General features: G+C 44.4%; 1 pseudogene; it reads left to right on the forward strand.

Annotated features, from left to right (window-relative positions):
- Positions 1-324: 324 nt before the first annotated feature.
- On the forward strand, positions 325-382 carry LOC144808177 (U7 small nuclear RNA; annotated as a pseudogene).
- Positions 383-10,451: the final 10,069 nt, after the last annotated feature.

Raw genomic sequence — 10,451 nt, forward strand, 5'->3', positions numbered from 1 at the left:
TGACTCAGTGAAATCTTCCTTACGACGAAACACCCATCCGGCATACATTATACCTTGGTGCATATACGCCAGATTGGTGTTTGATTTGTCGATGACAGATCTCAAGCAGGGCGTGGCCGTAGTACTTATATTTGCATATTTTCTGTGCAATGCCATCAACTTCTTTTCTTTATTTTACTGTGTTAAAATGTCAATTTTTACTTCTGTTAGTACCCTCAGATCTTTTACTCCTTCCCATTTTAATCAAAGTGAATATATAAATTATGACCATAATAAAAGTAGGTGTTACTTAGCCTACGGCGTGAAATTACAACTTTACATGTTAAGAATATAGCTCTTTACTATTTGTCTAGAAGGTTCTTCTTAGAGAGGAATCGCCTATTCGTGGTTAATAAAAGAACTGGATAAGAGCTTTTGTTCTTATCTAAACTAAAACGGATTGTTGGATAGTCATATTGTAATAATTAAATGTTAATATTTTCTTTTCATTAAGAAGGGGGATAAACTTTTACATTTGTTTTATAGATATTGCTAACTATGTTAATAAATGGTAGATGTTGCCAGTTGATTTTGTAAACACAAACGTAAACAGCCATTCTCGTCGTTGTTTGCCGAAATTGCACAATGTTACCTTATTTTGGAAGCCTGGATTTTTTTAGTCCATGTAACCTCCATTCTAGATTTGCTGCTAAATAGAATGCTTTGTGAGAAGTTGTCTCTCCAGACGTAAATAAATGATTACAACAAGCTTAAAGTTAAACAAGACAGACTTGGAAAGTGTAAAGTAGTGGGCCCTGGGCGCACTCGCTAAAGTAACAGTGACACTATTGACATGGGTACTTACCTAACTGACCACGAGTTAGAGCACCTGGTCCTTTTTAGGTTCCACCTTCACAGCTGTGCTTGTGAAATCTATTGTTTATAATATAAACTTAAAAAGGGCTTATCGGGGAGGAGCCAGGCTGGCGACCAAGATGACCATTACCGGCTCTGTCGACCTCCTTCTCCTGCCATAAGATCCTGCTAATTATCCAGCACCCACGCCCTACCACCGCATAGATGAGTCGAAGTGACGCCTGATCGTGTGATCCCGAGTGGTCCACCAGCTTGGATGACGGAGAAACGTCGCCATTAAGATTGCGGCCTACACCAGCTTTGGAGCTGGGGCCTCGAGTAGCGGAGCAGCTGGCTACTAGTTGAACAACATCGGCCATGAGAGTCCGGGAGGGACCGGTCAGCCGGTATGGACGTTGAATTTTGCCAGATTTTAACGGTGGACCTTCAATCTGAATAGCAGCAAAAGTGGAGCAATATAATAACACGGCGGCTGCCGTCGGAGTGCCCTGACTGATGAAACCCGGAGTTGAACGGCCCGGACGTTGACAGTTGCTCGGCCCGATGGATGCAGGTGTAACCTGGAGGCAACCCTGGAGTGTTCCCGCAAATCGATGGGATCGTACGCGGGCCGATAATCCGCATCAGGGTGGGGACTTCACCTACAGATGTGGGGTACAGATTGCGAATGAGGTGAACGAAATGGCGCCCAATACTGATCTATGTTCAACTCAGGCCTGCTCCTCCAGAGGGACCGGAAAAGACCAAACGGATAAATTGGGACGATAAATTCTGTCCAAGGGGTCTCCGGAGGAGGTGAAGATTGTCGCTATTGAGGAAGAAGAGATGGGACAGGCCGGGGTTGAACCAACGCTTGGAGCTGTCATGGAGGCTATTGGTGACATTCATTCTTTCCTGGGCCGGAGAGTGCTAGCCCTAGATAATAAACTGATTGCCGTTACGCTTGAGATGGGGCTAATGAGAGCGGACTTCGTTCGATTGAATGATAAAACAAGAGCTATGATACCCACAACGGCCAAACTAATAGATGGCGTAAACCCCTTGAAACGGGAGGTGTGGGAGCTTCTGGACAGTAAGTTAGCTAATGTCCGAATACTGGGAGCCCCGGATGAGTCGGTGTGCCGAACATCGGCTCTGACTATGGGAGAACTTATCGGCGCTATCCTTCTAACGACTTATGCTGGGACTCAATTGCGGATCGAAAGTGCGGCCCTAACCTCCTTCCCGGACCTCTATTCAATTGGTTAGGAAACGACAGGGGTTCTTGCCGGTGAAGAGGAAACTCAGAGACAATGGGATTAACTATGATCTGCCATTTCCGACTTGATGAAAACTTTCGGTTCTTTGACTCTCCTGAGGAGGCGGCAGTTCGGCTGGGAAGTATTCACACGCCTGATCGGACGGGCCAAGGTTGAGAATGGTTGACCGTTTGATGACATTAGTGGACTTGGTGGCTGTTTGGGACTCACTTTATATTATTAATAGCGGGAGGCAGGTGAACAATGATTCCCCCTGATTTGATGAAGGTTAATATTTAGGTGAGTGAATCTGTAAACAGTGGAGAGGCTCAGATCTGGCTGGGGGAGGGGGCCGGGGGCCGAACGAAGGTCCTCCTCTTCTTACTACTTTTAGTTCTTGTAGATTAGATGGGGCGACAGGCACACTGCTAGTTGGGGATGAGCGTAAGCTACATGCAAGGGTGCAGGGTTGGGGGAGGGGGTTTGCGCGTTTAGCGTTGTTCTTATTTTTTTATTTTTTTTATTTTTTGGTTTATTTTAAGCGTAGATATCCGTAGTCTATCCTGCTTATACTCTTGTATTTAGGAATCCTTTTTCTATTCTGATCATATTTTAGTATCCGGGGGCTATACTCACATAAAATCCTGATTCAATGGGTGGACGGGTTCTGAGGGCTGTAGCGCTTAGGTTGAGTCGTAAATTGTATTGATTCGTATACTGTCGAATGATCACTAGCGTTGGTGTCTCAGCAACTTCTTTTTGTCGCTCTTCATGTATCCTGTTATTTGTAACTGTTCACCTTATTATTATGACGAAATGTATGGCACCCGATACGTCTTTTTTTTTGTTTATATCAATACAAAGAAATATATATTTTTTTAAAAAGGGCCTTTCATCCCGAGCCTCTCTTTCTTGGCTTCTGTGCTTGCCACTTACTTTTCCTCTAATCTATTGATTTTAGCATGTTTTCCTGCATTTACAAAGGCTTGTTCCTTGTCTGCTTCTCATATCAGTTTCCGTGGTCAAAATACTGTTAACATCTGCTTTGGTGGCACTCTTTTTTCAGAAAGTTTTCCTTTTTTCAGTTTTTTCGTCTTGGAAAATATATATAGCATCTGGAGAAAGTGATTTACCAAGAATCACAAGATGTTGCGCTGCCGAGACGAAAACAGGGATCACCAGCTCTCGAGTCAGCAGCTCTGGCCGCTGCACCACATCCACATCCTCTCCATGCCCGTGTTACTTGTGAGGGAGGTCCTTCCTTTGTCCCTAGCGATGAGTGATGAAAACAGCATTACATTCATCACACAGTCCAAACAGATGCATTACCGATGCTTGTATTGACAGGGTCTCCTGACTGGTGACACCTGTGTTGTATTTGTGTTTTTGAAGACAATTCTGCTAGGGAGGGGCAGATAAATGACATGTCCAGCAGAACATCTGTGAAAAATTGGATTAATGGTGCATTCTACGACACTATTTTCATTATATATTGAAATGTCTGTGTCTACTGAAGATCAAGACACTCAGGGGCTTATTTACAAGCTCCTGTGCGCTGCCGGAAATTCACTTTCGGTGACGGTCCAACGGCGCTCACTACAGGGCCATATCTACAAGGCCATGTAAAGCCATCCTAAAGTGGCTTTTATCATGGCCTTGTAGATATGAACTGAGGCAACGCAGCGAAAGTTGCTGTGTTGCTCCACCCTGCAATAGGAAGGCGTGCCATGCGCATTACAGTGCGTGTTCCCACGTAACACCCATGGCATTGACTTACGAGAATTAATAAACCTGGGAATACGTCAAAAGGCTACACCTCCTAGGGGAGGTGTAAGTGAGGTGCAAAAAGGAGAAATACCTTCATTTCTTCTTGCTTTTCCTTTTTCTATGTGTGCTGCATTCTGCAGCACACATAGAGGAAAAACGCCTCTCGTAATTGTTTTTGTGCAGGAAGGTGTCTCTTCCTGCACAAAAGCAATAATCCCTGCAACGCAGGCACCCTTGCACCATGGTGCAAGGGTGCTAGCGTTAGCTCATGGCAGCCCATTGTGCGGCAGCGAGGGGAAAAGGATTAGAATGTATGTATCTCATAGATTACTGCTTCTGCCGGTCCTTTTCTTTTGACTCAGGGCAGCACATTAACATTGTTTGCGGCGCTGCCCTGCGCCAAAACCTCATAAATAAGGCCGTTAATTTGAAGAGCTTGGCCACATTTTATAGCTCATTGTCCTAAAGTTCCCCTCAAAATTCTCCTTTCCCCCCACCTTGCATCTCCTGCCTCCACTAAAACTTTAAGAGGTGTATTTACATGGAAAGTGACGGAGAGCGGCGTTAGCATTCCTGGCTTAATGCCACACTTCACCACTTTTGGAAACTCAATCCCAACGGATTTACAACAATACTCTGCAGCCCTGTGTTTCCCCACTGTCCTGGCGCAAATTACAGCTGCCTAGCCCCAACGCAGGCACCCTTGGAACATAGTGCAAAGGTGACTGCACAGGGAGAATGATTGCTTATGTGCAGAAAGGGATACCTTTCTGCACATAAACAATCATGCATGGCGTTTGGTTGTTTTTATATGTGCTGCATCAAACAGTACACATAGAAACATCAAAAACGAGGTGATATAAAGCATTTCTCCTCATTACTCCACGCAAAGACCAGGGGGCAGACTTACAAGAACTGGCGCATCTCTACATATTAGCAGAGATGCGCCAGTTAATTTGCGTGACAGAAAAATAACCTTGCGCCACTATGGATGCGCCGCATTTACAATGCGGTGCACCGTGGCGCAAGGATAGACAGATGTGCGACGCATCTTTTGCCGGAAAGGCAATGCATTGTTGGAGTCGTGTTGTAAGCACGACTCAACTCCAGCAATGGTCAGGAATGAATATTCCCATCATGCTGCGTCAATCCTTACACCTGCTTCAAGCAGGTGCAAGGTTTTGACGCCATGGCATCGTAAAAGTGACTCAGTGAAATCTTGTAGATTTCACTGTGTCACTTTTACGAGACTTCCTTGCGACGGAACGCCCACCCGGCATACATTATACATTGGTGCATGTACGCCAGAGTGGTGCTTGATTTGTCGACAACAGAGCTCAAGCAGGGCGTGGCCGTAGTACTTATATTTCCATATTTTCTGTGCAATGCCATCAACTTGTTTTCTTTATTTTTCTGTGTTAAATTGTCAATTTTTACTTCTGTTAGTATCCTCAGATCTTTTACTCCTTCCTATTTTAATCAAAGTGAATATATAAATTATGACCATTATAAAAGTAGGTGTTACTTAGTCCTACGGCGTGAAATTACAGCTTTACATGTTAAGAATATAGCTTTTTATTATTTCTCTAGAAAGTTCTTCTTGTTAAAGAGGAGTCATTTTTTCGTGGTTAATGAAAAATCTGGATAAGAACTTTTGTTCTTATCTTATCTAAAACGGATTGCTGAATAGTCATATTGCATTAATTAAATGTTAATATTTTCTTTTAATTAAGAAGCAGGGTAAAGTTTTAAATTTGGTTTGTACATTTAGCTAACTATGTTAATGAATGGTAGATATTGCCAGTTGATTTTGTAAACACAAACGAAAACAGCCAGTCTTGTCGTTGTTTGCCAAAATTGCACAATTTTACCTTATTTAGAAAGCCTGGATTTTTTTAGTCCATGTAACCTCCATTCTAGATTTGCTGGCTAAATAGAATGCTTTGTGAGAAGTTGTCTCTCCACACATAAATAAATGATTACAACAAGCTTAAAGTTAAACAAAACAGAGTGTAAAGTAGTGGGCCCTGGGCACACTCGCTAAAGAAACAGTGACGCTAGTGACATGGGTACTTACCTAACGGACCACGAGTTAGAGCACCTGGTCCTTTTTAGGTTTCACCTGCACAGCTGTGCTTGTGAAATCTATTGTTTATAATAGAAACTTAAAAAGGGCCTTTCATCCCGAGCCTCTCTTTCCTGGCTTCTGTGCTTGCCACTTACTTTTCCTCCAATCTATTGGTTGTAGCATGATTTCCTGCATTTACAAAAGCTTGTTCCTTGTCTGCTTCTCTTATCAGTTTCCGTGGCCAAAATACTGTTAACATCTACTTTTGTGGCACTCTTTTTTCAGAAAGTTTACTCTTTTCTGCTTTTTCGCCTTGGAACATATATATATATAGCATCTGGAGAAAGTGATTTGCCCAGAATCACAGGATGTTGCGCTGCCGAGACGCAAACAGGGATTCACCAGCTCTTGAGTAAGCAGCTCTGGCCACTGCACCACATCCTCTCCACTCCTGTGTTATTGGTCAGGGAGGTCCTTCCTTTGTCCCTAGCGATGAGTGGTGAAAACAGCATTAAATTCATCACAAAGCCCAAACAGATGCATTACCGATGCTTGTATTGAAAGGGTCTCCTGACTGGTGACACCTGTGTTGTATGTGTGGGTTTGAAGACGATTCTGCTAGGGAGGGGCAGATAAATCACATGTACAGCAGAACATTTGTGACAAATTGCATCAATGGTGCATTCTACAACACTTTTTTCATTATATATTGAAATGTCTGAGTCTACTGTGGGTCAAGACACTCAGGGGCTTATTTACAACTAGCAGCCCGTCCCGACGTTGTCCGGGTATGAATTGCTGCCGGCCAGTAGTATATTGTTTTGTAGGATTTCGTTTTGATAGCATTTCTTATCTGTGACAGGCCTGTGAAACGAACGGTCTGATTCACAGTGCACTGCTGATGCACTTAAGAGTGCGCGTTCAATAGTGTGTGAACTGGAGTTGCCCTACTTTATTTTTCTTTGAAATATTATATAGCGCGAACTCGACAACATGGCATGAGCACAATTTACATTACAGAAGAACACATTCATTTGTGGTAGGCACGGAGAGACAAAGGGGCATATTATCAAGGGGGTTTATCTCCACTTTTTTGGCTTTAAAAGCCAAGAAAGCGGAGATAAAATTCTCTCCCTATTACCTAGCTGTCGCTAACACCAGTTAGCGACAGCTAGTAGGAGATAGCGACCATCTTGGGCCCCACTTTGCATGTCAGTGATATTTATCACTAATGACATGCAAAGTGGGCGTGCCAAGATGTTAGCGACTGGAAACAGTCGCTAACATCGCTATCTCCTATTACCAACTTTTGGAGATATTCGCGCTAAGCGTGAATATCTCCAAAAGCTAACACCTGCCCTGAGCAGTTCTTAGCCATGTTATCCAATGGGAGGTGGATAACATGGCTAAGAGCATTAGCTCGGTAATGCATGAATATCGCTGACTTTTCAGCGATATTCATGCATTGCGGCCGTTTTTTATCGCATTTGCGATAAACCTTGGTAGTACCAAGGTTTATATGCGATTAAAATCGCCGCAGCTCAGCGGTAAAATTTTCTCTCTAACCAAGCAATAGCGATAATTATCGCTATTGCTTGGTAATATGCCCCTCAGTGATTTGCCTGGAATCACAGGATGTTGAGCTGATGCCGAGATTCGAACGTAGCTCCCCAGCTCTAAAGTTCGCAATTCTAGAACTTGTGGCGGGAGGTGTGCCTAAAAGTGTATGTCGGTGCTGGCCATCAATGAGAGAGACCTGTGCAGTTTTAAAATCGGTGGTGAAAAAATATGAGTATGTTGCTGAGATGTGGGCCGCCGTGCCACCAATGTACTTACCGGGGGAGGGTAAACACCCATTATTCGCCAACTTTCTTTCCGCATACCATCACTCCGCATACTTTCATTACAAAAGTACTATGACTCCGCAATGCCATTATAACGCATGGCATTACATTTTATATGCTTTTACCACGCATACATTTACAACGAAATTCGTTGTAAATGTATGAATGGTAAAACCATGTTTTTTTTAATGTTTGGATAAGGTAAGGTGGGGAATTCCTATCTCCCGACGCCCGAGACATCTAGATTTCTTAGGAGGGCAAGAGGTTTTAATTAGCATTTTGTCCAAAGGACAAGTAGACAGTTTAATGGTGCTGGGGCCCGCACTTTAATTTCCCCAGAGCAGAACAACAGAGATAAAGCAGAGCTCAAAGTTGCAGCCAGCTCCATAAGCTTGTGTGGCCCCCAGGCCCGCCCCTGTTCCTTTTATTTTCTGTGAGCATGAGACAAACATCATGCTTCTGCAGCTCCAGAACACTCGCAGCACTGTCATGTAAGAGGCTGCCTTATCTGCCTCTTGGCCCCTTGCTCTGACTTGAACTCTATGACCCCTGCGTTTTAATCTCTGCTCCACTCTTGGGCCTCATACGGCCCCAAGAGCAGTGCTTTCCCTTCTCATGTACCTCGTGCCCCCCCTTCTTTCCACTTTGCCTTTCCTGTACACTTTATGTTTCACCCGGTGCCTAAACCTGCAAACACCGGCCTCTCTGACAGCCCAGACCTTCTCCCCTTGGCCTCTCGTTTTCTCAGTCATTCAGGGCTTACATTAAAGCTCATAAGTTTCTCCATGAGGCTTTCGTGCAGTCCTAAGGCCACCCCCATTTCTGTCCTTGCACTAGGCCTCTCATCTCACTTTGTACATACACCAGGGGCATTTTGAACACACTGCCATAGCAACTACAGCAGCTGTGGAGTTCTTGATGGGCCTCTTCAGTTTGCAGGTCTGCACACAAAGGCCCATAATGAATTTGAAAGGGGTGGGTGGATGAGTGATAGGGTGGATGAATAGATGCATGGATGAATGAGTGAAAGGGTGGATGGATAGATGCATGGAAGAATAAGTGAGAGGGTGGATGCATGGATGAATAAGCGAAAGGGTGGATGGGTAGATGCATTTATGAATGAGTGAAAGGTTGGATGGATAGGTGCATGGATGAATGGGTGGAGTGAAAGGGTGGATGGATAGATGCATGAATGAATGAGTGAAATGATGGATGTAAGGAAGGATGGGTGAAAGAATGGATGGGCAAAGGTGAAAGGATGGGTGGCTGAGTGGATGGATGGGGTGAAAGTGGATGGATGGGGTGAAAGTGGATGGATGAGTGAAAGGATGGATGGCTGAATGAAAGGGGGATTAATGGGTGAGGGATAGAGTAGATGAATGGATGGATGGCTGGGTGGGTGGATGAATCGTTGGGTGGGTAGGTGGCTAGCTGGGTGGAAGGGTGGATGGATGGGTGGATAGTTGAGTGTAAAGGTGGATGGAGGGATTAGTGAAAGGGTGGATGGAGGGATTAGTGAAAGGGTGGATGGATATATGAGCGAAATGGAAGATGGATGGGGTAAAAGGGTGGATGGATGAGCTAAAGCATAAATGGAGGAAGTGAAAGGGTGGAAGGATATACGAGTGAAAAGGAGGATGGATGTATGAGCAAAAGGATGGATGGAGGGATGAGTGAAAGGGTGGATGAATATGAGCGAAAAGGAGGATGTGTGGGGTGAAAGGATGGATGGATGAGCAAAAGGATGGATGAGTGAAAGGAAGGCGGGATGGATGAGTTTGATAGATAGGTTTGGAGATGGAAGGATAGGTATGAACAGGGGCTTCGTGAACACCCCACTTCAGCAGCTACTGTAGAGGTGGAGCTCTTGATGGGCCTCTTCTGTCTGCAGCTCGACAGACAAAGGCTCATAATTAATGTGAAAGGGTGGGTGTGAGTGAAAGGATGGATGAATGTATGGGTGAAAGGATGAGTAAGTGTTGCTGGCTAAATGCATGGATGAATGAGTGACAGGGATGGTTGAGTGACGGGGATAGTGGATGGACAAAGGATGTTATAATGAAGGAAAAGCTGAATGGATGGATGGGTTACAGGGTGTATGGGTTAGGGAGCGAAAGGATGGATGAGTGTAAAGGATAAATGGATGAGTGGAAGGATGGATTGATGGATTGGTAGAAGGTTGGGTGGATGGATGAGTGAAAGGGTGGATGGATGAGTGAAAGGATGGATAAGTGAAAGGATGGATGGATAGATGGATGGAGGGAAAGGGTGACTGTATGGATGAGCGAAAGGATGGACAGATGGCTGAAATGGTTAGGTTTGGAGATGGATGGGTGGGTTTGGATATTGATGAGCGGATGGACTGACAAATCAACAGATGGACGAACATATTGGTGAAAGGCTAATGGATGAAAGAATGAATGGATGACCATGTAAAGATGAAATGCTAGTTATCAGTGGGTGAAAGGATGAATGGATGGATGCTTACATGGAAGAGACAGAGCAATTCTAGAGAAGACTCCAGTGACTCTTTTTGCTTGCTTGGTGGCATAAGAGCTTTGGATCAAAGTGGGGGGGGGGTGTCTTTAAATTTTCTGGTTACTCACTTGGCCTGCACTATGCTCCTTTCTCTACCTGGGGATTATCAGGTAGGTGTGGTGCTGTTCACAAGCACGTTCT

Source organism: Lissotriton helveticus, chromosome 1_2 (genome assembly GCF_964261635.1).
Source record: "Lissotriton helveticus chromosome 1_2, aLisHel1.1, whole genome shotgun sequence".
Taxonomy (NCBI): Eukaryota; Metazoa; Chordata; class Amphibia; order Caudata; family Salamandridae; genus Lissotriton; species Lissotriton helveticus.